The sequence below is a fragment of the Oncorhynchus kisutch genome, unplaced genomic scaffold, assembly GCF_002021735.2.
Source record: "Oncorhynchus kisutch isolate 150728-3 unplaced genomic scaffold, Okis_V2 Okis06b-Okis10b_hom, whole genome shotgun sequence".
Taxonomy (NCBI): domain Eukaryota; kingdom Metazoa; phylum Chordata; class Actinopteri; order Salmoniformes; family Salmonidae; genus Oncorhynchus; species Oncorhynchus kisutch.
This window is the reverse complement of record NW_022261983.1, coordinates 14,137,023-14,163,028: the sequence shown is the minus strand read 5'-3', so window position 1 is coordinate 14,163,028 and position 26,006 is coordinate 14,137,023. Positions and strand designations below refer to the sequence as shown.

The window sequence follows — 26,006 nt, the reverse complement described above, 5'->3', positions numbered from 1 at the left end:
ATCACACATCAACACAATCTCATGAATCATCTGTGCAAACTGTAATATTGATTCATATCTTCTAACAGTCTCTGTACAGTACAAGGTGTTTAAAGAATACAAAACAGTCACACTCCTTATTTGGGTTCAGTGTTAAATGGCACCCTATTCCCTATATAGTGGGAATAGTTCCCATAGGTCCTTGTCAAAAGTAGTGCACTACATAGTGGGAATAGAGAGTGTCATTAGGGACATAGACCCTTATTTGGACATGCCAGAGAGCCAGCCCAGCTTGAATAGCGACGGCGGCGCCACGAGCTCCTCCTCCTGATTGGCTAGCTGTCTGAACAGGTTGCCAGGGCGGAAGGTGTCGTCATGGGCGGGTTTAGAGGTGGGTGAGGCCTATAGGAGGGGAGAGAGAAATGGAGGAGAGGATTTAAAACAACAGATATGGGGTGAATTACTTAACAGTCAGAACTTGGTGATGTTCATTGGGCACTATACAGAAGATAACAGTTTGAAACTGAAAGAGAGAGACTACCTGAACTGAGAGAAAGAGAGACTACCTGAACTGAGAGAAAGAGAGAGAGACTACCTGAACTGAGAGAAAGAGAGAGAGACTACCTGAACTGAGAGAAAGAGAGAGAGACTACCTGAACTGAGAGACTACCTGAACTGAGAGAAATAGAGAGAGACTACCTGAACTGAGAGAAATAGAGAGACTACCTGAATTGAGAGACTACCTGAACTGAGAGAAATAGAGAGAGACTACCTGAACTGAGAGACTACCTGAACTGAGAGAAATAGGGAGAGACTACCTGAACTGAGAGAAATAGAGAGAGACTACCTGAACTGAGACTACCTGAACTGAGAGACTACCTGAAATGAGAGAAATAGGGAGAGACTACCTGAACTGAGAGACTACCTGAACTGAGAGACTACCTGACCTGAGACTACCTGAACAGAGATAAATAGAGAGAGACTACCTGAACTGAGAGACTACCTGAACTGAGAGAAAGAGAGAGAGAGACTACCTGAACTGAGAGAAATAGAGAGACTACTTGGACTGAGAGAAAGAGAGAGACTACCTGAACTGAGAGACTACCTGAACTGAGAGAAAGAGAGAGACTACCTGAACTGAGAGACTACCTGAACTGAGAGAAATAGAGAGAGACTACCTGAACTGAGAGAAATAGAGAGAGACTACCTGAACTGAGAGACTACCTGAACTGAGCGAAAGAGAGAGAGACTACCTGGACTGAGAGAAATAGAGAGAGACTACCTGAACTAATGTTTACCATTGTGTGCGTGACATGAACTCGACCCTGGCCTCATGTCCTTGTCTCCTCCCTAATAAGCAAGGAAGCTGGTCGGCTTCCTTTGTTTTGTTCGTTCAGATCAGTGCAGATGAAGGCGAGGAGACAATGAGAGGAAGCCACGTCAGAGTATTGAGATGCACCCCCATGGAAAATTGATGTGAAAACACTCTGGTTTGGAACACTCGCTGTTTGTCTGGTCACAGATACGGTTTGGAACACTCGCTGTTTGTCTGGTCACAGATACGGTTTGGAACACTCGCTGTTTGTCTGGTCACAGATACGGTTTGGAACACTAGCTGTTTGTCTGGTCAGATACGGTTTGGAACACTCGCTGTTTGTCTGGTCACAGATACGGTGTGGAACACTCGCTGTTTGTCTGGTCACAGATACGGTTTGGAACACTCGCTGTTTGTCTGGTCACAGATACGGTTTGGAACACTCGCTGTTTGTCTGGTCACAGATACGGTTTGGAACACTAGCTGTTTGTCTGGTCACAGATACGGTTTGGAACACTCGCTGTTTGTCTGGTCACTGATACGGTTTGGAACACTCGCTGTTTGTCTGGTCACTGATACGGTTTGGAACACTCGCTGTTTGTCTGGTCACAGATACGGTTTGGAACACTCGCTGTTTGTCTGGTCACAGATACGGTTTGGAACACTCGCTGTTTGTCTGGTCACAGATACGGTTTGGAACACTAGCTGTTTGTCTGGTCAGATACGGTTTGGAACACTCGCTGTTTGTCTGGTCACAGATACGGTTTGGAACACTCGCTGTTTGTCTGGTCACAGATACGGTTTGGAACACTCGCTGTTTGTCTGGTCACAGATACGGTTTGGAACACTCGCTGTTTGTCTGGTCACAGATACGGTTTGGAATGGTGTGAGGCAGGGGGGAGGTCAAATCCACGTCACTACAAAAATCAGTTGAGGAGAATTGAAAAATCCTCTTAGATAAAAAATAGGAACATTGCCGATTCATGAATCGAATATCAAATTGACTGCAGATCCCGGCAGACAGCGTGAAACCAGGTTAGCCGTCAGCAAAAACCCACAGGGCTCAAAAACAGTGTACTATACAGGGAATAGGATGGCATTGAAGACGCAGATCACATGTTCTCGTTAGTTAGCGATCTGAGGCAACATCAAATCAAACCGAAGCCACGTTAAAAACCAAACGCAGGAAAAATAGAAGTTGGCTTAGCACACTGCAAACCTCCCCACTGCAAAAACACTTCATGGCACATAGAATATAACACATTAAAGATAGATAACTAACACTAAAGATACCACCCACACACACACTAAAGATACCACCCACACACACTAAAGATACCACCCACACACACTAAAGATACCACCCACACACACTAAAGATACCACCACACACACACTAAAGATACCACCCACACACACACTAAAGATACCACCCACACACACTAAAGATACCACCCACACACACACTAAAGATACCACCCACACACACTAAAGATACCACCCACACACACTAAAGACACCACCACACACACTAAAGATACCACCCACACACACAATGACCTGTTGCTGCTGTCCTGGGTCTGTTGCCCTCAAAACAGCTGGAATGATACACATCGTAGGAAATCAACAGACATGGCCAAGGTTAAAACATCATGATACACATCGTAGGAAATCAACAGACATGGCCAAGGTTAAAACATCATGATACACATCGTAGGAAATCAACAGACATGGCCAAGGTTAAAACATCATGATACACATCGTAGGAAATCAACAGACATGGCCAAGGTTAAAACATCATGATACACATCGTAGGAAATCAACAGACATGGCCAAGGTTAAAAACAGACTGAAACTTGAGTTGAGGTTGACATTCATACAGGCAGGTTTATATGAAAACCTCAGCTATATGTTCAACCTCAGACCCCCCCCTCCCCCAACACCCCCCCCCGGCGGTCCATCCGTCCTCCCCCAACAGCCCCCACCCCCCACCGGTCCGTCAGTCCATCACCCCCCCCCCTGTCCATCTGTCCATCACCCCCCCCCCCCCCCCCCCCCCCCCCCGGTCCGTCTGTCCTCCCCCTCCCCCGCTCGTCCATCTGTGTGACTCACCAGTGGGCGAGTGATGTCAGTTCCCTGTGTGGAGGACTTGGTTTTACGGGAGTTGGTCATGCTCAGAGGTAACAGCCCAAACCTGGAGAACAGAGACATGGCACTGGGTTAAAATATATCTGGACCTGTAGCCTATAGACAGGGTACTGGGCTATAATACTAATGGACCTGTAGCCTATAGACAGGGTACTGGGCTATAATACTAATGGACCTGTAGCCTATAGACAGGGTACTGGGCTATAATACTAATGGACCTGTAGCCTATATACAGGGTACTGGGCTATAATACTAATGGACCTGTAGCCTATAGACAGGGTACTGGGCTATAATACTAATGGACCTGTAGCCTATAGACAGGGTACTGGGCTATAATACTAATGGACCTGTAGCCTATAGACAGGGTACTGGGCTATAATACTAATGGACCTGTAGCCTATAGACAGGGTACTGGGCTATAATACTAATGGACCTGTAGCCTATAGACAGGGTACTGGGCTATAATACTAATGGACCTGTAGCCTATAGACAGGGTACTGGGCTATAATACTAATGGACCTGTAGCCTATAGACAGGGTACTGGGCTATAATACTAATGGACCTGTAGCCTATAGATTGGGTACTGGGCTATAATACTAATGGACCTGTAGCCTATAGACAGGGTACTGGGCTATAATACTAATGGACCTGTAGCCTATAGACAGGGTACTGGGCTATAATACTAATGGACCTGTAGCCTATAGACAGGGTACTGGGCTATAATACTAATGGACCTGAAGCCTATTCATAAGGCATCTCAAGGTAAAAGTGCTGGTCTAGGATCAGGTCCCCCCTGTCCATGTAATCAATTAGGACCAGTATTCAGTCATAGAGCTGGTCTAGGATCAGGTCCCCCTGTCCATGTAATCTAATAGGACCAGTATTCAGTCATAGAGCTGGTCTAGGATCAGGTCCCCCCTGTCCATGTAATCTAATAGGACCAGTATTCAGTCATAGAGCTGGTCTAGGATCAGGTCCCCCCTGTCCATGTAATCTAATAGGACCAGTATTCAGTCATAGAGCTGGTCTAGGATCAGGTCCCCCTGTCCATGTAATCTAATAGGACCAGTATTCAGTCATAGAGCTGGTGTAGGATCAGGTCCCATCTGTCCAGTGATCCAATATCAGAACTCGTATTCAGAGATACTTTTTATTTATGATTATGTGTCCTGGTGTGTGGTGTCACCTGATCTGGGTGCTGGTGTGTGTTGTCACCTGATCTGGATCCTGGTGTGTGTTGCCGCCTGATCTGGGTGCTGGTGTGTGTCCTGGTGTGTGTTGTTACCTGATCTGGGTGCTGGTGTGTCCCCTGGTGTGTGGTGTCACCTGATCTGGGTGCTGGTGTGTGTCCTGGTGTGTGTAGTCACCTGATCTGGGTGCTGGTGTGTGTCCTGGTGTGTGGTGTCACCTGATCTGGGTGCTGGTGTGTGTAGTCACCTGATCTGGGTGCTGGTGTGTGTAGTCACCTGATCTGGGTGCTGGTGTGTGTAGTCACCTGATCTGGGTGCTGGTGTGTGTAGTCACCTGATCTGGGTGCTGGTGTGTGTAGTCACCTGATCTGGGTGCTGGTGTGTGTAGTCACCTGATCTGGGTGCTGGTGTGTGTAGTCACCTGATCTGGGTGCTGGTGTGTGTCCTGGTGTGTGTTGTCACCTGATCTGGGTGCTGGTGTGTGTCCTGGTGTGTGTTGTCACCTGATCTGGGTGCTGGTGTGTAGTCACCTGATCTGGGTGCTGGTGTGTGTAGTCACCTGATCTGGGTGCTGGTGTGTGTAGTCACCTGATCTGGGTGCTGGTGTGTGTAGTCACCTGATCTGGGTGCTGGTGTGTGTAGTCACCTGATCTGGGTGCTGGTGTGTGTAGTCACCTGATCTGGGTGCTGGTGTCTGTAGTCACCTGATCTGGGTGCTGTTGTGTGTTGTCACCTGATCTGGGTGCTGGTGTGTGTTGTCACCTGATCTGGGTGCTAGTGTGTGTTGTCACCTGATCTGGGTGCTGGTGTCTGTAGTCACCTGATCTTGGTGCTGTTGTGTGTTGTCACCTGATCTGGGTGCTGGTGTGTGTTGTCACCTGATCTGGGTGCTGGTGTGTGTCCTGGTGTGTGTTGTCACCTGATCTGGGTGCTAGTGTGTGTCCTGGTGTGTGTTGTCACCTGATCTGGGTCCTGGTGTGTGTTGTCACCTGATCTGGGTCCTGGTGTGTAGTCACCTGATCTGGGTGCTGGTGTGTGTCCTGGTGTCTGTAGTCACCTGATCTGGGTGCTGGTGTGTGTAGTCACCTGATCTGGGTGCTGGTGTGTGTTGTCACCTGATCTGGGTGCTGGTGTGTGTCCTGGTGTGCGTTGTCACCTGATCTGGGTGCTGGTGTGTGTTGTCACCTGATCTGGGTGCTGGTGTGTGTCCTGGTGTGTGTAGTCACCTGATCTGGGTGCTGGCCAGTGGCAGGATGTTGTAGGGTTCCTGAGAGGCCGCGCTGTTACCACGGGAAATAAACTGCTTCTCTGTCCCCGTCAACAACCCCAACAACACCTGGAACCACACAACATTAACACAGTGTTTAGAATGGGGACATTTAAAGGGAATTTAGTCATTAACACAGGGCTTTAGCATATTGCTACATTTCCCCTGTGTGTAACACACATGACTTCCTGTGTTGTGGTTGTACAGGATGTGAGTTGATGGTCACTAGACTCCATGATATCCTGTGTTGTGGTTGTACAGGATGTGAGTTGATGGTCACTAGACTCCATGATTTCCTGTGTTGTGGTTGTACAGGATGTGAGTTGATGGTCACTAGACTCCATGACTTCCTGTGTTGTGGTTGTACAGGATGTGAGTTGATGGTCACTAGACTCCATGACTTCCTGTGTTGTGGTTGTACAGGATGTGAGTTGATGGTCACTAGACTCCATGACTTCCTGTGTTGTGGTTGTACAGGATATGAGTTGATGGTCACTAGACTCCATGACTTCCTGTGTTGTGGTTGTACAGGATGTGAGTTGATGGTCACTAGACTCCATGACTTCCTGTGTTGTGGTTGTACAGGATGTGAGTTGATGGTCACTAGACTCCATGACTTCCTGTGTTGTGGTTGTACAGGATGTGAGTTGATGGTCACTAGACTCCATGACTTCCTGTGTTGTGGTTGTACAGGATATGAGTTGATGGTCACTAGACTCCATGACTTCCTGTGTTGTGGTTGTACAGGATGTGAGTTGATGGTCACTAGACTCCATGACTTCCTGTGTTGTGGTTGTACAGGATATGAGTTGATGGTCACTAGACTCCATGATTTCCTGTGTTGTGGTTGTAGAGGATGTGAGTTGATCACTAGACTCCATGACTTCCTGTGTTGTGGTTGTAGAGGATGTGAGTTGATCACTAGACTCCATGACTTCCTGTGTTGTGGTTGTAGAGGATGTGAGTTGATCACTAGACTCCATGACTTCCTGTGTTGTGGTTGTAGAGGATGTGAGTTGATCACTAGACTCCATGACTTCCTGTGTTGTGGTTGTAGAGGATGTGAGTTGATGGTCACTAGACTCCATGATTTCCTGTGTTGTGGTTGTAGAGGATGTGAGTTGATCACTAGACTCCATGACTTCCTGTGTTGTGGTTGTAGAGGATGTGAGTTGATCACTAGACTCCATGCTGTATGTTATGGATTGTTCTCATATCTGATGATAGTGACTTGCCGTCAGACTGGAAGATTGTAATTGTATTCTGTAACAGCGTGATCTGTAGCGGCTGTGAAATCCTACGAGCCTCTCAGCTGGTGTTTACAGAACATTTGGTGCTGTGTCATTGTGATATAACAGCAGAGAAGAGGCCAAAGTTGGACATTTTCTCCGTTACTATCAACCATTTCTCTCTTCTTTTTTCTTTTGTTTTGTTGACCTGGAAATTCCCTTTGAAATGTTATTACAACATTATCGCAAAGTTAGCACAACAACCTTAACGCAACCAAAACACCACAATCGTACAATATAAAACACACCACATAAATGATCACAACGTCAATACAACATCTGAATCCCTAAAAGCACCTCCGAGAGAGCTACAAATTGTGAGCAAAGTTACTGAACGATCAATACACAGTGGATAACCCAGGATAAATCAGAATAACACAGGGTAAACCCAGGATAACACAGGATAACCCAGAATAACACAGGATAACCCAGAATAACCTTACTCTACACTGACTATCATGATTCATTTTAGTCTCCAATCACGTTAGTAGCGTCAGGGGGCGGGGCTATTCGTACCGAACTCCTCTGTGATAGGCGGTTGAGGTTGCTGTTGAATGGCGGCATGAACACATCCAGGTCAAAGGGATCAATGTAGCTCTCCAGCGAATCACACACCTGCTGGACCCTGTAACACACAGAGAGACCAGGATGTTACTGAACCCTGTAACACACAGAGAGACCAGGATGTTACTGAACCCTGTAACCTACAGAGAGACCAGGATGTTACTGAACCCTGTACCATACAGAGAGACCAGGATGTTACTGAACCCTGTAACACACAGAGAGACCAGGATGTTACTGAACCCTGTAACACACAGAGAGACCAGGATGTTACTGAACCCTGTAACATACAGAGAGACCAGGATGTTACTGAACCCTGTACCATACAGAGAGACCAGGATGTTACTGAACCCTGTAACACACAGAGACCAGGATGTTACTGAACCCTGTAACATACAGAGAGACCAGGATGTTACTGAACCCTGTAACACACAGAGACCAGGATGTTACTGAACCCTGTAACATACAGAGAGACCAGGATGTTACTGAACCCTGTAACATACAGAGAGACCAGGATGTTACTGAACCCTGTAACATAGAGAGAGACCAGGATGTTACTGAACCCTGTAACACACAGAGAGACCAGGATGTTACTGAACCCTGTAACATACAGAGAGACCATGATGTTACTGAACCCTGTAACATAGAGAGAGACCAGGATGTTACTGAACCCTGTAACACACAGAGAGACCAGGATGTTACTGAACCCTGTAACACACAGAGAGACCAGGATGTTACTGAACCCTGTAACACACAGAGACCAGGATGTTACTGAACCCTGTAACATACAGAGAGACCAGGATGTTACTGAACCCTGTAACATACAGAGAGACCAGGATGTTACTGAACCCTGTAACATACAGAGAGACCAGGATGTTACTGAACCCTGTAACATACAGAGAGACCAGGATGTTACTGAACCCTGTAACACACAGAGAGACCAGGATGTTACTGAACCCTGTAACACACAGAGAGACCAGGATGTTACTGAAACATGTAACACACAGAGAGACCAGGATGTTACTGAAACATGTAACACACAGAGAGACCAGGATGTTACTGAACCCTGTAACATACAGAGAGACCAGGATGTTACTGAACCCTGTAACATACAGAGAGACCAGGATGTTACTGAACCCTGTAACACACAGAGAGACCAGGATGTTACTGAACCCTGTAACACACAGAGAGACCAGGATGTTACTGAACCCTGTACCATACAGAGAGACCAGGATGTTACTGAACCCTGTACCATACAGAGAGACCAGGATGTTACTGAACCCTGTAACATACAGAGAGACCAGGATGTTACTGAACCCTGTAACATACAGAGAGACCAGGATGTTACTGAACCCTGTAACATACAGAGAGACCAGGATGTTACTGAACCCTGTAACATACAGAGAGACCAGGATGTTACTGAACCCTGTAACATACAGAGAGACCAGGATGTTACTGAACCCTGTAACACACAGAGAGACCAGGATGTTACTGAACCCTGTAACACAGAGACCAGGATGTTACTGAACCCTGTAACATACAGAGAGACCAGGATGTTACTGAACCCTGTAACACACAGAGACCAGGATGTTACTGAACCCTGTAACATACAGAGAGACCAGGATGTTACTGAACCCTGTAACATACAGAGAGACCAGGATGTTACTGAACCCTGTAACATAGAGAGAGACCAGGATGTTACTGAACCCTGTAACACACAGAGAGACCAGGATGTTACTGAACCCTGTAACACACAGAGAGACCAGGATGTTACTGAACCCTGTAACACACAGAGAGACCAGGATGTTACTGAAACATGTAACACACAGAGAGACCAGGATGTTACTGAACCCTGTAACATACAGAGAGACCAGGATGTTACTGAACCCTGTAACATACAGAGAGACCAGGATGTTACTGAACCCTGTAACACACAGAGAGACCAGGATGTTACTGAACCCTGTAACACACAGAGAGACCAGGATGTTACTGAACCCTGTACCATACAGAGAGACCAGGATGTTACTGAACCCTGTACCATACAGAGAGACCAGGATGTTACTGAACCCTGTAACATACAGAGAGACCAGGATGTTACTGAACCCTGTAACATACAGAGAGACCAGGATGTTACTGAACCCTGTAACATACAGAGAGACCAGGATTTACTGAACCCTGTAACATACAGAGAGACCAGGATGTTACTGAACCCTGTAACATACAGAGAGACCAGGATGTTACTGAACCCTGTAACACACAGAGAGACCAGGATGTTACTGAACCCTGTAACACACAGAGAGACCAGGATGTTACTGAACCCTGTAACACACAGAGAGACCAGGATGTTACTGAACCCTGTAACATACAGTGTGTGTGTGTGTGTACCTGGGGTCTTGTTGAGAGCGGAAGCCCCTGCCATCCTCTAGTTTGGTACCCAGGGTAGCAGTGAGATATCTCAGGTCAATAACAGCTGTAGAGACCTGTTCTGAGTCATAGGGAACGGACAGTCCTGGAGAGAGAGAGAGAGAGAGGGGGTGAGAGAGATGTTCATCTCTTTAGGATGACAACTCATGTCATTGTCCAGGTGTGCTCTATGATTACAGTGTCAGCCCTGTGTGTTACCTTGTCCTGCGCTGTGTGTGTACCTTGTCCTGCGCTGTGTGTGTGTGTGTTACCTTGTCCTGCGCTGTGTGTGTGTTTGTGTGTGTGTGTGTTACCTTGTCCTGCGCTGTGTGTGTGTGTGTTACCTTGTCCTGCGCTGTGTGTGTGTGTGTGTGTTACCCTTGTCCTGCGCTGTGTGTGTGTGTGTGTTACCTTGTCCTGCGCTGTGTGTGTGTGTGGTTACCTTGTCCTGCGCTGTGTGTGTGTGTGTGTTACCTTGTCCTGCGCTGTGTGTGTGTGTGTGTTACCTTGTCCTGCGCTGTGTGTGTGGTGTGTGTTACCTTGTCCTGCGCTGTGTGTGTGTGTGTGTTACCTTGTCCTGCGCTGTGTGTGTGTGTTACCTTGTCCTGCGCTGTGTGTGTGTTACCTTGTCCTGCGCTGTGTGTATGAGGTTCTGGTACTGGTGCAGCACCAGGTCCATGCAGCCTTGTAGTAACTCCTGTAGGGTGGGGCGGGGCACAGCATGACCCCCTACACCATTCACCTCCAGACACAGGTGGAACAGCAGAGACTGGACAAACCACGACGGCTATGGAGGGAGGGGGGGGGGGGGGAGACAGAGAGAGAGAGAGAGAGAGAGAGAGAGAGAGATAATATTGCAGCATCTCAGTGTTCATTTTCTATTTGAAAATCCTTTCTCCTGTCTGTGAGACACTACTGGTCAGGTCCTGCTGAGCTGAGCGATGATGTCATAACATCACTCTTACCTGGACAGGAAGTCTGATCTTGGAGGTGACGCTGCTCCCTGACTCCGCCTCTTCCTGGATCTCTAGCTCCTCCCAGTTGGTGGCGTTTGCTAGGATAGCCCCGGCAGACTCTGCGTGCAGCGAGGTCGCAAAACCGACCCACCAGCGCCTTGGGGGAGAGAGAGAGAGAGAGGGGGAGACCGGGGGGTAAGGGGGGGTAGAGAGAGAGAGAAAGAGGGGGAGACCAGGGGGAAAGGTAATAAAAGACATGACAACAAAGGAAGGATGGCTCGGCCTAAACTGACTGGGTTGTGATTTCATTTCAAACTGATTGTTGGAAGTTTGTCTGACATTCTTAGACCACAAAATTCTGTATCAAGCCTCTCAGAGAGCTGGTCTAGGATCAGGTCCCCCCTGTCCATGTAATCTAATAGGACCAGTATTCAGTCATAGAACTGGTCTAGGATCAGGCCCCCCCTGTCCATGTAATCTAATAGGACCAGTATTCAGTCATAGAACTGGTCTAGGATCAGGCCCCCCCTGTCCATGTAATCTAATAGGACCAGTATTCAGTCATAGAACTGGTCTAGGATCAGGCCCCCCCTGTCCATGTAATCTAAAAGGACCAGTATTCAGTCATAGAGTAGGTCTAGGATCAGGTCCCCCTGTCCATGTAATCTAATAGGACCAGTATTCAGTCATAGAGTAGGTCTAGGATCAGGCCCCCCCTGTCCATGTAATCTAATAGGACCAGTATTCAGTCATAGAGTAGGTCTAGGATCAGGCCCCCCCTGTCCATGTAATCTAATAGGACCAGTATTCAGTCATAGAACTGGTCTAGGATCAGGCCCCCCCTGTCCATGTAATCTAATAGGACCAGTATTCAGTCATAGAACTGGTCTAGGATCAGGCCCCCCCTGTCCATGTAATCTAATAGGACCAGTATTCAGTCATAGAACTGGTCTAGGATCAGGCCCCCCCTGTCCATGTAATCTAAAAGGACCAGTATTCAATCATATAACTGGTCTAGGATCAGATCCCCCCTGTCCATGTAATCTAATAGGACCAGTATTCAGTCATAGAGCTGGTCTAGGATCAGCAAAACGGATCCTAGAGCCGCACTCCAACTCTGAGATGTTTAAACAGCCCCAGAAAATGTCTGACAAACTTTGATTTAGTGGTGAACTATCCCTCCAAGTAACCCCCTCACCTTAGAGAGGGCGGAGCTCCATATCCGATATGCTTCCATACTGACAACCAGAAGCTCCTCTTTCAGACACGCCCACTTGGCCTGGGCGGGGCTAACCTCTGTCGCCTTGGCAGCCGCCTTCCCCAACTTCCTGCTTTGGCGGGGTGTTCCCTTGGTAACAGGGTCAGCTGCAGCACAGCCCTGTTTACCCAGGATGCACTGCCTGAGGTTGGGGCAGAGCTTGCTGAGGGACTGACAGAGGCGGGCCATGAAGAGCACCGAGCTGAGACGGGCTGGGCCGGGGGAGGAGCCAACAGGTGAGGCCGCCCCCAGTTTAGAGCGCACGCAGGTGATGATGTCACGTACGCATGCCAGACAGCGTTCACGTAGGGTTTCCTCTACCGCCACGGCGTCTGTGTACCGGTCGAAGGATGAGACGGTACCGGAACCAGAACTGGACCCAGAGCCGAGGCCTATAGTGAAGGAGACGGAGGGGACCTGGGGATCTGTGGATGAAGAGGAGGAGAAGGAAGAGGTAGAGGGGGAGGAAGAGGAGATGGAGGAGTAGGTAGAGGAGGTGGTAGAGGGGGAGGACATGATGGAGGAGGTGGTAGAGGGGGAGATGGAGGAGGTGGTAGAGGGGAGGAGGAGGAGATGGAGGAGGTGGTAGAGGAGGAGGTGGTAGAGGGGGGGGGGTGGAGGAGGAGATGGAGGAGGTGGTAGAGGAGGTGGAGGAGGTGGTAGAGGGGGAGGTGGAGGATGAGATGGAGGAGGTGGTAGAGGGGGAGATGGAGGAGGTGGTAGAGAGGAGGAGGAGGAGGTGGTAGAGGGGAGGTGGAGGAGGTGGTAGAGGACGAGATGGAGGAAGTGGTAGAGGGGGAGGAGGAGATGAGGAGGTGTAGAGGGGGAGGAGGAGAGATGGAGAAGGTGGTAGAGGGGGGGGGGTGGAGGAGGAGATGGAGGAGGTGGTAGAGGGGGAGGTGGAGGAGGGTGATGAGATGGAGGAGGTGGATGAGAATGGAGGAGGTGGTAGAGGGGAGGAGGAGGAGATGGAGGAGGTGGTAGAGGAGGAGGTGGTAGAGGAGGAGGTGGTAGAGGAGGAGGTGGTAGAGGGGGGGGGTGGAGGAGGAGGAGATGGAGGAGGTGGAGGAAGAGATGGAGGAGGTGGTAGGGGAGGAAGTGGAGATGGAGGAGGTGGTAGAGGGGAGGAGGATGGTAGAGGGGAGGAGGAGATGGAGGAGGTGGTAGAGGGGAGTAGAGGAGATGGTAGAGGGGGAGGAGGAGATGGTAGAGGGAGGAGGAGATGGAGGAGTGGTAAGGGGGAGGTAGAGGAGATGGTAGAGGGAGGAGGAATGTAGGAGGGGGAGGAGGAGATGGTAGAGGGGGAGGAGGAGATGGTAGAGAGGAGGAGATGGTAGAGGGGAGAGGAGATGGAGGGGGAGAGGAGAGGAGGGGAGGAGGAGATGGAGGAGATGGTAGAGGGGGAGGAGGAGATGGAGGACGAGATGGAGGAAGTGGTAGAGGGGAGGAGGAGATGGAGGAGGTGGTAGAGGGGGAGAGGAGATGGAGAAGGTGGTAGAAGGGGAGGAGGAGATGGAAGAGGGAGAGGGGGATGGAGGAGATGAAGAGGGGAGAGGGGATGGAGAGGTGTAGAGGGGGAGAGGGGAGGAGGAGGTGTGAGAGGGGAGGAGGAGATGGAGGAGATGGTAGAGGGGAGGAGGAGATGGAGGAAGTGGTAGAGGGGGAGGAGGAGATGGAGGAGGTGGTAGAGGGGAGGAGGAGATGGAGAAGGTGGTAGAAGGGAGGAGGAGATGGAAGAGGGGGAGAGGGATGGAGGAGGGGTGTAGAGGGAGGAGGGGATGGAGGAGGGTAGAGGGGGGAGGGGATGGAGGAGGTGGTAGAGGGGGAGGAGGGGATGGAGGAGGTGGTAGAGGGGGAGGAGGGGATGGAGGAGGTGGTAGAGGGGAGGAGGGGATGGAGGAGGTGGTAGAGGGTAGGAGGGGATGGAGGAGGTGGTAGAGGGGAGGAGGAGGGGTAGAGGAGGTAGTAGTAGAGGAGGAAGAGGTGTAAGGAAATTAGTATTAGCAAATAAATTCATTAAAAAATCCTACAATGTGATTTTCAGGATTTTTTTTCTTCTCATTTGTCTGTCATAGTTGAAGTGTACCTATGATGAAAATTACAGGCCTTCTCATCTTTTTAAGTGGGAGAACTTGCACAATTGGTGGCTGACTAAATACTTTTGCCCCATTGTACCTGTGTTATCAGAGGACAGGTAGTGCTACAGGTAATCCATCTGTCTACCTACCTGTGTTATCAGAGGGCAGGTAATCCATCTGTCTCCCTACCTGTGTTATCAGAGGACAGGTAATCCATCTGCCTCCCTACCTGTGTTATCAGAGGGCAGGTAATCCATCTGTCTCCCTACCTGTGTTATCAGAGGGCAGGTAATCCATCTGTCTCCCTACCTGTGTTATCAGAGGGCAGGTAGTGCTGCAGGTCATCCATCTGTCTACCTACCTGTGTTATCAGAGGGCAGGTAATGCTGCAGGTAATCCATCTGTCTCCCTACCTGTGTTATCAGAGGACAGGTAATCCATCTGTCTACCTACCTGTGTTATCAGAGGGCAGGTAAGTTGCTGCAGGTCATCCAGTCTGTCTCTGGAGAGCAGCATCCAGTGATGAACAGAAGATCTGGACACAGGGTTGTCAGGGCCTGAGTCTTCATGGCCAGGCCGCTCCGGTGCTGTGGCCCCCGTTGGGAACACTGACCCAGGCCGCGTCGCTCAGTAGGTCCCCCTGGGCCTCGGACCACAGGAAGGAGGCCACGTCTGCCTCGTAGAGAGCACCTCGGCTGGGGAGGGGAGGGCTGGAGCCCGGTGGACCGGGGCCTGGAGGGGTGGGCTGGCCCTCTAGATCTCGAAGGGCAGAGGAGAGGAGCTGTCTGCAGCTGGTGGATATAGTCTCTGTACCCTCCTGGGTGATCGCCTGGGGGAGAGAATGGAGAAGAGGGGGAGATGGAGAACGGGAGAATTAAGAGCAGAAGATAGAGAGAAGGGGAGAGATAGAAAGGAGGGAGGAAGATGGAAGATGGGGGGGGTGGGGGTAGAAAAGGAGATGAGAGAGTGAGAGAAAGGAGAGAGGGAGAGAGAGAGAGAGGAGAGAGAGGAGAGAGGAGAGAGAGAGAGAGAGAGAGAGGAGAGAGAGAGAGAGGAGAAGAGAGAGAGAGAGAGACAGAGGGAGGGAGAAGAAACAGACAGACAGTGAGCAGATTAGAACTATTCTGGAGAGGAGAATTAGTTTACTAGATAGCTAGAAGACGAAGTCAGCTGTAGCTACTAGCTAGTTAAACCTGTTGTCCTGCTTCTAAAAGGTTCTCCACTGTCTGCATGGGAACAGCTCAATGTAATGAGAGGAGCAGGGTGTATAGAATACACACGACTAGAGAATAATATTAACAACAACAGCTAAAACTGTCAGCGCTCCTTTCCATTTTATAACATGGACACAGATTAGTCCTAGTCTGAAAAGCCTGGTCAACAGAGATTCTCCATAGAAGGTGTACTTCCTCCAGGACTAATGTTGTGTACCATACACTTCCTTCCAAGTGTCCACAATCAAAGCCCAGGGGACGAGGCCTGGGTCTCGTTAATCTAAACCTAGATTAAGACTAGCTTTAATCTGTGTCCTGGAAACGGGACCTGAGTGTAGCTAGTTACCTGCAGGCGTTGGGAGGAAGAGCTGCTGTAGGAAGTCCTCCCACAGGGCTAGGGGGCGCTCTAACAGCCGCTGGCAGATGAAGCTCCAGTGTTGACTGATGGAGTCGGTGGAGAGGAGGTCCCACACAGCATCTCTGATGGAGGCTAGGCCCTTCAGACTGTTCACAATAGACCAGCAGACTGCTGACACCATTACAGATGTCCTCCTTACAGCTGCCAGAAAACAAACAACATGATAACAAACCCTAACCAGACTGCTGACTCTGTTACAGCTAGAACAAAACAACATAGAAGACTCTAACACAGAACTGATAGGGCTGGGAGAAAACAAAACAACATGATAACAACCCTAACCAGACTGCTGACTCTGTTACAGCTGCCAGAAAAACAATACAACATGATAACAACCCTAACCAGACTGCTGACTCTGTTACAGCTGGGAGAAATAAAACAACATGATAACAACCCTAACCAGACTGCCGACTCTGTTACAGCTGGGAGAAACAGAAACAAACAACTGATAACAACCCTAACCAGACTGCTGACTCTGTTTACAGCTGGGACAAACAATACAACATTATAACAACCCTAACCAGACTGCTGACTCTGTTACAGCTGGGACAAACAATACAACATGATAACAACCCCTAACCAGACTGCTGACTCTGTTTACAGATGGGACAAACAATACAAACATGATAACAACCCTAACCAGACTGCTGACTCTGTTACAGACGTCCTCCTTCCAGCTGGGATGAGAAGGAGAAGATGAGTTATAGAGTCTGGCTGAATGCCAATTCACCTGCTTTCCCTCCATCTACATGTTCACGTGTTCAGGACGACCCAGGGTATCAGTCTCATTGTGTTCAGGACAACCCAGGGTATCAGTCTCATTGGTGTCAGGACAACCCAGGGTATGAGGCTCATTGTGTTCAGGACAACCCAGGGTATGAGGCTCATTGTGTTCAGGACAACCCAGGGTATGAGGAGCCATTGTGTTCAGGACAACCCAGGGTATGAGGCGCCATTGCGTTCAGGACAACCCAGCGTATGAGGCTCATTGCGTCAGGACACCCAGGGGTATGAGGCGCATTGTGTTCAGGACAACCCAGGGTATCAGTCTCATTGTGTTCAGGACAACCCAGGGTATCAGTCTCATTGTGTTCAGGACGGACCCAGGGTATCAGTCTCATTGTGTTCAGGACAAACCTAGGGTATCAAACCTAGTGATCATCAACATGAGTTTGATGATGTGGAAATGTGAAGTGCACATTTGGTTGGACTCACAGGTATTTGGCTTGTATCACATCAAAACAGTATTTATTATAGTCCTCAACGTCTCCTCTTCTAAATACATTTGAGTCCCTCTTCATTCACTGCATTTCCTTCCCTCGGTCAACAAAACATTTACAAAAGTGCCCAATTAGGGGCAGGGATGGGGACAACTTCTTGGTCACGTACGGGGCTCTAGTTCATAACGCCTGTCAGTCAAAACCCATACAGAGCTGTATGAAGCACAGAGCCTGAGCTCTGACGTCATGTATAGCATGTTACTGAACAGACCCTGAGCTCTGACATGTATAGCATGTTACTGTACACGCCACTGAGCTCTGACATGTATAGCATGTTACTGAACAGCCACAGCTCTGACGTCATGTTATAGCATGTTACTGAACAGACACTGAGCTCTGACGTTCATGTATAGCATGTTACTGAACAGACACTGAGCTCTGACGTCATGTTACTGAACAGACACTGAGCTCTGACGTCATGTTATAGCATTGTTACGGAACAGACCACTGAGCTCTGACGTCATGTTATAGCATGTTACTGAACAGACACTGAGCTCTGACGTCATGTATAGCGTGTTACTGAACAGGACACTGAGCTCTGACGTCATGTATAGCATGTTACTGTACAGACACTGAGCTCTGACGTCATGTATAGCATGTTACTGTACAGACACTGAGCTCTGACGTCATGTATAGCATGTTACTGTACAGACACTGAGCTCTGACGTCATGTTACTGTACAGACACTGAGCTCTGACGTCATGTTACTGAACAGCCACTGAGCTCTGACGTCATGTTATAGCATGTTACTGAACAGACACTGAGCTCTGACGTCATGTATAGCATGTTACTGAACAGACACTGAGCTCCAATTGAGGGGTTTTTCAGTGTTCAAATCTGCCACGTTCAACCCCCTATACGGGTAGGAGTGTAAAGGGCTACCTGTTTACCGAGGTTTACAATGACAGGGGATTTTTTCATTTTTACTTCAGGCTTGTTTAAATTATTTATTAGTGGAGCATGAATGACATCATTCAAGACAAGAGTGTTGTCCCCAAGTTGAAGGTTTTTATCAACTCCCTCACCACTGTCTGGACAGTCACATATTTCAACCAGTGGGCCCTGATCGCGTCTGGTGTGGATGGACAAAAATCCACATGCGGACCCATACACGCGTGTGCCCCCCCCCCCCCTTCTAGTCAGCAGGGTGAGAGTTCCATTTTGGTTGATTTGGTTCCCTGAGCAGATATAGTTCCTGAAGAAGATGGTTATTTTCTGGTCCCAGATCAGACTCTCCTTACTAAATCTTATTCTAGTTCTACAGCCGACTATGATCGCTATTGAATATCAGTTGTTGAAATTAAAGGGCATTGATTGGCTGAAATATGGCAGCTGTTTCTATATGCAAAAGTAAAGGGTATTGATTGGCTGAAATATGGCAGCTGTTTCTATATGCAAAAGTAAAGGGTATTGATTGGCTGAAAATATGGCAGCTGTTTCTAATATGCAAAGTAAAGGGTATTGATTGGATGAGGTCTTACGTGTTGATCCACTGCTGTAGGGTGTCTCTGAGCTGCTCTCTCTGGATTGGCTGAGCCAAGGTTCTGAGCGCGGGCTGGAACTCAGCGATGGAAGAGGGGAGGTACTTGAACCAGCTTCCTGTACTCACCTCCTCCTGAAGGACACGCCTCCCTTTACCTGGACAACAGGTGAGACCGGAAGGACAGATTACCACAGAGATGCCTACAGTTCTATAATTCAACAATAAGGCCCACAGGGGTGTTGTGTATTGGCCTTATACCACAAACCCCCAAGGTGCCTTAATGCTGTTATAAACTGGTTACCAAGGAAGTATTTTTGTGTGTTTTTACAACATACCCATGGTATATTGTTGGATATACACACACAGCTGAAACACTGTTTCAGATCATCAGCATCCAAGACCCAAACTCCTCGGTTTATAATTGATATTCAAATTTTCCATCGTTGAAAGTCAATATCCCTCAGAGAGGATTGGATAGGTGTATGCAACATGGTGACAATTCTACCCGGCCAATCAAAAGGTCAAGGTAGAGCTGTTACCATGTTGCTTATACAATCTAACATAACATGCTTATATAGTCTTATCAAAGTTAGGGGCTCCAGATCAGTTTGGGACTAAAATGGGATGAAAGTAGGTTAGGCCGTCATTGTAAATAAGAATTATCTTAACTGACTTGCCTAGTTAAATAAGGGTTAAATAAGGGTTAAATAAGGGTTAAATAAAGGTTAAATAAGGGTTAAATAAAGGTTAAATAAGGGTTAAATAAAGGTTAAATAAAAAATAAATAAAGTATTTTTTCTTCTTCAACCATTTCTTGCAAGGTATCATGGGTAATGTACCTGTAGGTGTGGTGGAGGTGACGTTCTCCAGAGTGGTGAAGAGGAGGCCGGAGCTCAGCCCTCCGTCCCCCAGCCGGGGACTCCCTTCTGGGGCTACGTAGAAGACAGCGTAGGCCTGGTACAGAGTGGTCACCAGCAGCTCTACCAGGCTACACACCTGGGCCTTAATACCAGCACCTGGGACACACACAGACATGGCTGTCAACCTGAACCACACATCAAAACACCACACCGGTCCACTGAACAGAGATGAGGAAGTGTGATAACAGGGCATGTTGACTCGGAGTGGAAGTGTGATAACAGGACATGTTGACTCGGAGTGGAAGTGTGATAACAGGACATGTTGACTCGGAGTGGAAGTGTGATAACAGGACATGTTGACTTGGAGTGGAAGTGTGATAACAGGGCATGTTGACTTGGAGTGGAAGTGTGATAACAGGGCATGTTGACTTGGAGAGGAAGTGTGATAACAGGACAGTGGACGTGTGATAACAGGACATGTTGACTTGGAGAGGAAGTGTGATAACAGGGCATGTTGGAGTGGAGTGGAGAGGAAGTGTGATAACAGGACATGTTGACTTGGGGTGGAAGCGTGATAACAGGGCATGTTGACTTGGAGAGGAAGTGTGATAACAAGGCATGTTGAATTGGAGTGGAGAGGAAGTGTGATAACAGGACATGTTGAATTGGAGTGGAGAGGAAGTGTGATAACAGGACATGTTGAATTGGAGTGGAGAGGAAGTGTGATAACAGGACATGTTGAATTGGAGTGGAGAGGAAGTGTGATAACAGGACATGTTGAATTGAGTGGAGAGGAAGTGTGATAACAGGACATGTTGAATTGGAGTGGAGAGGAAGTGTGATAACAGGACATGTTGAATTGGAGTGGAGAGGAAGTGTGATAACAGGACATGTTGAATTGGAGTGGAGAAGGAAGTGTGATAACAGGACATGTTGAATTGGAGTGGAGAGGAAGTGTGATAACAGGACATGTTGAATTGGAGTGGAGAGGAAGTGTGATAACAGGACATGTTGAATTGGAGTGGAGAGGAAGTGTGATAACAGGACATGTTGAATTGGAGTGGAGAGGAAGTGTGATAAAGGACATGTGAATTGGAGTGGAGAGGAAGTGTGATAACAGGACATGTTGAATTGGAGTGGAGAGGAAGTGTGATAACAGGACATGTTGAATTGGAGTGGAGAGGAAGTGTGATAACAGGACATGTTGAATTGGAGTGGAGAGGAAGTGTGATAACAGGACATGTTGAATTGGAGTGGAGAGGAAGTGTGATAACAGGACATGTGAATTGGAGTGGAAGTGTGATAACAGGACATGTTGACTTGGGGTGGAAGTGTGATAACAGGACATGTTGACTTGGGGTGGAAGTGTGATAACAGGACATGTGACTTGGGGTGGGAAGTGTGATAACAGGACATGTTGACTTGGGGTGGAAGTGTGATAACAGGACATGTTGACTTGGGGTGGAAGTGTGATAACAGGACATGTTGACTTGGGGTGGAAGTGTGATAACAGGACATGTTGACTTGGGGTGGAAGTGTGATAACAGGACATGTTGACTTGGGGTGGAAGTGTGATAACAGGACCATGTTGACTTGGGGTGGAAGTGTGATAACAGGACATGTTGACTTGGGGTGGAAGTGTGATAACAGGACATGTTGACTGGGGGTGGAAGTGTGATAACAGGACATGTTGACTTGGGGTGGAAGTGTGATAACAGGACATGTTGACTTGGGGGTGGAAGTGTGATAACAGGACATGTTGACTTGGGGTGGAAGTGTGATAACAGGACATGTTGACTTGGGGTGGAAGTGTGATAACAGGACATGTTGACTTGGGGTGGAAGTGTGATAACAGGACATGTTGACTTGGGGGTGGAAGTGTGATAACAGGACATGTTGACTGGGGTGGAAGTGTGATAACAGGACATGTTGACTTGGGGTGGAAGTGTGATAACAGGACATGTTGACTTGGGGTGGAAGTGTGATAACAGGGACATGTTGACTTGGGGTGGAAGTGTGATAACAGGACATGTTGACTTGGGGTGGAAGTGTGATAACAGGACATGTTGACTTGGAGAGGAAGTGTGATAACAGGACATGTTGACTTGGGGTGGAAGTGTGATAACAGGACATGTTGACTTGGGGTGGAAGTGTGATAACAGGACCATGTTGACTTGGGGTGGAAGTGTCTTGGCTGTAATATGTTGTATTGTGTAGGATGTTGTGTTGTGTGTTGTGTAGGATGTTGTGTTGTGTATTGTGTATTGTGTTGTGTATTGTGTTGTGTATTGTGTAGGATGTTGTGTATTGTGTAGGATGTTGTGTATTGTGTAGGATGTTGTGTATTGTGTAGGATGTTGTGTATTGTGTAGGATGTTGTGTATTGTGTAGGATGTTGTGTATTGTGTAGGATGTTGTGTATTGTGTAGGATGTTGTGTTGTGTATGTGTAGGATGTTGTGTTGTGTATTGTGTAGGATGTTGTGTTGTGTATTGTGTTGTGTATTGTGTAGGATGTTGTGTTGTGTATTGTGTAGGATGTTGTGTATTGTGTAGGATGTTGTGTATTGTGTAGGATGTTGTGTATTGTGTAGGATGTTGTGTATTGTGTAGGATGTTGTGTATTGTGTAGGATGTTGTGTATTGTGTAGGATGTTGTGTATTGTGTAGGATGTTGTGTATTGTGTAGGATGTTGTGTATTGTGTAGGATGTTGTGTATGTGTATTGTGTAGGATGTTGTGTATATTGATGTGTGTTGTGTATTGTGTAGGATGTTGTGTTGTGTATTGTGTAGGATGTTGTGTTGGTATGTGTAGATGTTGTGTTGTGTAGGATTGTGTGTATGTGTAGATGTTGTGTTGTGTATTGTGTTGTGTATTGTATAGGATGTTGTGTTGTGTGTATGTGTTGTGTATTGTGTAGGATGTTGTGTTGTGTATTGTGTAGGATGTTGTATTGTGTAGGATGTGGTGTTGTGTATTGTGTAGGTGTGGTGTTGTGTATTGTGTAGGATGTGGTGTTGTGTATTGTGTAGGATGTTGTGTATTGTGTTGGATGTGGTGTTGTGTATTGTGTTGTGTTTTGTATAGGATGTTGTGTTGTGTATTGTGTAGGATGTTGTGTATTGTGTAGGATGTGGTGTTGTGTATTGTGTAGGATGTTGTGTATTGTGTAGGATGGTGTGTTGTGTATTGTGTAGGAAGTATGTGTGGTATTGTATTGTGGTACAGTGGTATATACCAGTACCATGCTGTGGCTGGTTGAGTAGCTGTTGGATAGAGGCCTTCCTAGCCAGGAGGAAGTCAGCCAGAGCCTGACGTGGAGAGCTGTCCTCGAGGAGCATGGTGGACACTAGGGCCTCAGCGATGGCTTGGTCAGACACCGCCCGACCACGCAGGACTGACTTACTGTCCAGCAAAATGGTGGACCTGGGAGGGGGGTAGGAGAGAGAGAGAGAGAGTGCTCCTATATTGAATGTGGTGCTCCTATACTGGTGGTGCTCCTATATTGAATGTGGTGCTCCTATATTGAATGTGGTGCTCCTATATTGAATGTGGTGCTCCTATACTGAATGTGGTGCTCCTATACTGGTGGTGCTCCTATATTGACTGTGGTGCCTCTATATTGGTGGTGCTCCTATATTGAATGTGGTGCTCCTAGCCCTGCTGAGGTAGGCTCTTCAATTTCACAGAAAATCCAGATTTGATAATCGTCTCCCTCATCCAAAATGACATCACGGTGACATTCACCTGAAGTGTCCAGCAGCAGCCACCTGCCTGACCAGGATGGGGAAGCGGGCGAGGACGGGGCTGTACTGTGGTCCTCCAGCCTCCAGGTGGAGCTGTCTGTGCAGGTGGCAGCAGAGCAGGTAGAGCTGTGTGGCCTGCAGCAAAGAGGGTGGTAAACCAGGGAGAGGCTATAAGGGCTTTTCTGACCAGCATCCCATTGACAGCCCGACTACCCAATCTCTAAAACTGACCATAACCTAATTTTAACCAATTCTGAAATTAAATATCAGTTGGCTGGTCAGGAGTGTCCATTAAACCAAGAGTTAGCTCGTTAGCATTAGCAGTGCCCTACTATGATGTGCGTTTACATACATCATTGGCCATGCCCAGCTAGTATTAGCAAAGATGGCTAAGTATGCAGTGTCTTCCTATGGGAAATGCTAACAGTCCACTGTCTTAGTAATAAGTGTCTTTGCCTGCAGGTACTGAGAGGCCTCCATGGAACTCCAGATCCTCTCTGGGATCTCCAGCAGCAGCTTGATCTGAGAGGCCATGGTGTAGAACCTCTCCTGGGACTGCCTCTGGACCTGGTGTGAAAAGAGAGAGTTTATAAACACATACAGACAGAGAGAGAGAGAGAATCACAGGGATACAGTGATTGATCTGAGAGGCCATGGTGTAGAACCTCTCCTGGGACTGCCTCTGGGCCTGGTGTGAAAAGAGAGAGTTTATAAACACATACAGACAGAGAGAGAGAATCACAGGGATACAGTGATTGATCTGAGAGGCCATGGTGTAGAACCTCTCCTGGGACTGCCTCTGGACCTGGTGTGAAAAGAGAGAGAGAGAGAGAATCACAGGGATACACAGTGATTGATCTGAGAGGCCATGGTGTAGAACTTCTCCTGGGACTGCCTCTGGACCTGGTGTGAAAAGAGAGAGAGAGAGAGAATCACAGGGATACAGTGATTGATCTGAGAGGCCATGGTGTAGAACTTCTCCTGGGACTGCCTCTGGACCTGGTGTGAAAAGAGAGAGAGAGAGAGAATCACAGGGATACACAGTGATTGATCTGAGAGGCCATGGTGTAGAACTTCTCCTGGGACTGCCTCTGGACCTGGTGTGAAAAGAGAGAGAGAGAGAGAATCACAGGGATACAGTGATTGATCTGAGAGGCCATGGTGTAGAACTTCTCCTGGGACTGCCTCTGGGCCTGGTGTGAAAAGAGAGAGTTTATAAACACATACAGACAGAGAGAGAAAATCACAGGGATACAGTGATTGATCTGAGAGGCCATGGTGTAGAACCTCTCCTGGGACTGCCTCTGGACCTGGTGTGAAAAGAGAGAGAGAGAGAGAGAGAGAGAGAGAGAGAGAGAGAGAGAGAGAGAATCACAGGGATACACAGTGATTGATCTGGGAGGCCATGGTGTAGAACTTCTCCTGGGACTGCCTCTGGACCTGGTGTGAAAAGAGAGAGAGAGAGAGAATCACAGGGATACAGTGATTGATCTGAGAGGCCATGGTGTAGAACTTCTCCTGGGACTGCCTCTGGACCTGGTGTGAAAAGAGAGAGAGAGAGAGAATCACAGGGATACACAGTGATTGATCTGAGAGGCCATGGTGTAGAACTTCTCCTGGGACTGCCTCTGGACCTGGTGTGAAAAGAGAGAGAGAGAGAGAATCACAGGGATACAGTGATTGATCTGAGAGGCCATGGTGTAGAACTTCTCCTGGGACTGCCTCTGGACCTGGTGTGAAAAGAGAGAGAGAGAGAGAATCACAGGGATACACAGTGATTGATCTGAGAGGCCATGGTGTAGAACTTCTCCTGGGACTTGATGGGAGAGCTGGCCTAAGACAGGCTACATTACATCCATAAATAAAGGGACAGGCAGAGAGACAATCACACAGAGATATAGGGTGTAGTAGATATTGAAACCCACAGATAAACCCATCATTGACATATACCATTCATCTCACAAGGGGTGGAACCTGTCGGAGTCTAATCACACATCATAAACCGTCCAGAAGGGATCGGGGAATGGTATTCTGCAGAACAGTTTGCTATCTAAATCAACAGAACTAGTTAGCCATCACCACCGCTCGTTAGCTTCACAATGGAGCCACGTACCTCTTCTTTGCTGTTGCTTTGGGGACCGCTTTTCCCTTGTTTCAGCTTGTGGCAATAGCGGTGCATGTCCTGGATGGACGTAACTACGCTCTCCGAACACTGACGCATCTCTCCGATGGTGTCGGCGGCGTCGATCAAATCGCGGTACCGCTCGCCCACCATCTGACGAAGTTCCTCCTTCTTGTGCTCGATCTCTCCGCGGACTTTCCGCTCGATGCCGCGTATCTCCTCGGTGTTGTACCGCTCGAACAGAACCGTCGGGTCTCGGATATCCGAAACCCGGAGAGATTGAGCAGGAACGACGGTCATCGCAGCTGAGCTTCGCTGTAAGCGAAATGCCAACCTGAAGGATCTACAACCCGGAAGACGGAGCGAAACTCACTTCCACGTAAACAATGCATCAGAGGTGAAAAACGGAAAATGAGGAGCCGGGAAAGTAACAGCGC

At 48.1% G+C, this 26,006-nt stretch overlaps 1 pseudogene; it reads right to left on the bottom strand.

Moving 5' to 3' along the window:
- Positions 1–19: 19 nt before the first annotated feature.
- Positions 20–25,983, bottom strand: LOC116359876 (conserved oligomeric Golgi complex subunit 1-like; annotated as a pseudogene).
- Positions 25,984–26,006: the final 23 nt, after the last annotated feature.